Raw genomic sequence first — 2,937 nt, 5'->3', positions numbered from 1 at the left:
TATAATAATATTATATGAGATGATTCGTTATAAGCCACAAGCTTATATTTTTCAGCGTTTAAAATTTAAGCCTTATTTTTGAACACTAGACGAGTTCACGAGTAAGGTTATCAATAATGTTTTTTTACATTTTAATAGTAAAATAAAAATTTAGCTAAAATATAACTATTAATTACCAAGGCTGGGCAAGTTAACTATTTTTTTTAACTCGTTAAGTTAAGTTAATTTGGAAAAATTTAAGTTAAGTTTAAAGTTAAAAGTTACTTTCCTTTTTTATTTAACTTGTTAAAGTTACAAGTTAGTTGGAAGAAATAAGTAACTTAACTTACTTAAAAATAATTTACTTTTTTTTTTCATATAAAACTTATAATTACACCATTTACACCCCATGTTAATGATCTACAAATAACATAATATTATAATGTAGGTCTTTATATCTTAAAAAAATGTATTTTGTTGTAAGTACTTATATATTATGAAATCCAACAAAATAATCAAATTATTTGTATATTTTATTTTTTTACCTAAAAGTTTTCCAAAGTGATGGTAAAATTTTTAAATTTTACTTTGTTATTACCAACTATGAACTAAATATTAATAATCAAATTAATTATAAAAGTATATAATTTCACGTGATTATAAAATGAATTGACGAGGTAAGTTATAAGTTACTTTAAAAAAAAAGTAATTCGTTAAGATAGAAGTTACTTCTTAAAAAAAAGTAACTTGTTAAGTAACTTAGTTAAAAGTAACTTAACTTTAACTTTTCAACTCGTTAATGCCCAGCCTTGGTAATTACCATTATATTCACAAATAACAAGCTCTATCTTGTTAACGTTGTTATAAATATTGATATAAATGTATTTTAATGACATTTCAAAAGTTTTCAAATTGAATTGAAATTAACATTTTCTTTTTTAATTGTATGCGGCTATACAAAATTTTCTTGGAAATTATTTTTGAGAAGATCCACAATCTAGCATATAGATATATTACGTAGATACTTAGTCATCGTATAATAAATTATGTTGTAAGGAAACTTTAACGTTTGGTTTATTGGACTTCAGAACGTTATGGGTCATCAAGTTATCATAATATCGCATTACACAAAACTATCATTCACGTCCGATAAAATATTATATTTTTATAATAATATTATATGAGATGATTCGTTATAAGCCACAAGCTTATATTTTTCATCGTTTAAAATTTAAGCCTTATTTTTGAACACTAGACGAGTTCACGAGTAAGGTTATCAATAATGTTTTTTTACATTTTAATAGTAAAATAAAAATTTAGCTAACATATAACTAGTAATTACCATTATATTCACAAATAACAAGCTCTATCTTGTTAACGTTGTTATAAATGTTGATATAAATGTATTTTAATGACATTTCTAAAGTTTTCAAATCGAATTGAAATTAACATTTTCTTTTTTAATTGTATGCGACTATACAAAATTTTCTTGGAAATTATTTTTGAAAAGATCCACAATCTAGCATATAGATATATTACGTAGATACTTAGTCATCGTATAATATATAATATAATAAACGATGCTACAGAGATTTTAACGTAATTTGTGTATTTTCGTTCCATTGTGAATGATCAATGTTACCTATCATAAATGCAGTACTGTATTTAGAAATTATGCACCCCGGGGAACTTATAAAATTCCTACTCTCTTATTTTCCCTAACAATGGGGGGGGGGGGAGGAGTGGATGTCCAGTGTTAAAAATTAAAATTATAAATCCCTTTATAAAATTATAAAACATAACTTGTATTTTAAATAAATTAATAAATTCACTTCAGTTTCACGTGTTTATCTGATATTTTTAAAACATGCAATTCACCGAGTTAAGAACGATTGTGTAAAAATATCATTATTTTTGAAGTTACATGCTTCCGAAGTTCTGTTTTATGCATGCCCACAACGTTGCAATTTATCGCTGCCTTTAACAAATTTTCATTTTTTTTTTTAAATTTCTTACGTATATTAACGAGTTAAGAACATCACATAATAATGTAATTGGTATATAGTATACAACAGTCGCTACATTTAGCAGCTCCGATCACCAAACTCCCACAGATAAAACCTTAAAATATCCGTAGCATAACTCATCATGTAGGAATATTTCTCGTTTTCGTATATAAATTGTTTTAAGGCATCTAGTGTCCAAGTATCTCTGTAGAAAAAAAAACTATGCACTAAACTATGTTTATTTACGACAACGATTTATTGAAAAGTGTTGCATAATATTGTATACATTCAAAAATAACTTTTTTGTAAGAGGATGTCGCACCTACATGTGTTGTTTCCGTCTTACAAATTTGTACATCGGTCCCATTCTATATACCCAACGACGCGTTTTTATCGTTAGAATAATGCTCTCCCCGAACAGTATATTTTCGTGAAAGATATTCGATAAATTATCGTTTTGCACTCGGTGGGACAGCCATCTCATTTTGTACCTACCTGCGTGACAAGTTGCAGTGCAGTTTTTTTCATTATTTATAGAAATAATAGACTTACACAATACAAAATAAATACTCGACCCGACACGGTTCCGTCCATTTTACCACCGAATATATTGTGACATTGTGTGCATTATTTTCTGTTTCAGGCTTTCGTGTCGATTCTATTACACATCTATTATTATACCATTTATACCTACACTATATACATCACTTGACCGTACTTATAATATCGTTACGGTATGTGTGGTCATGTACAGGTTTTGGACGATACGCGTTTTGTAAACGCTTACAGACTTCTATAATATTATATTATACCTAATATATATTTAATATTTATAGTATATATTCGAATACTAAGCTGCCATGTCTGTTACTAGGACCATAATATAAACATAATAGATCAGTGGCGTCATTTCAGTTTTTGAGAGGGGGGGGGGGGGGGGTTAAATTTTTGA

Source organism: Acyrthosiphon pisum, chromosome X (assembly GCF_005508785.2).
Source record: "Acyrthosiphon pisum isolate AL4f chromosome X, pea_aphid_22Mar2018_4r6ur, whole genome shotgun sequence".
In the NCBI taxonomy this organism is placed as follows: domain Eukaryota; kingdom Metazoa; phylum Arthropoda; class Insecta; order Hemiptera; family Aphididae; genus Acyrthosiphon; species Acyrthosiphon pisum.
The sequence above is the reverse complement of the archived record's forward strand: the minus strand, read 5'-3'. Positions refer to the sequence as shown.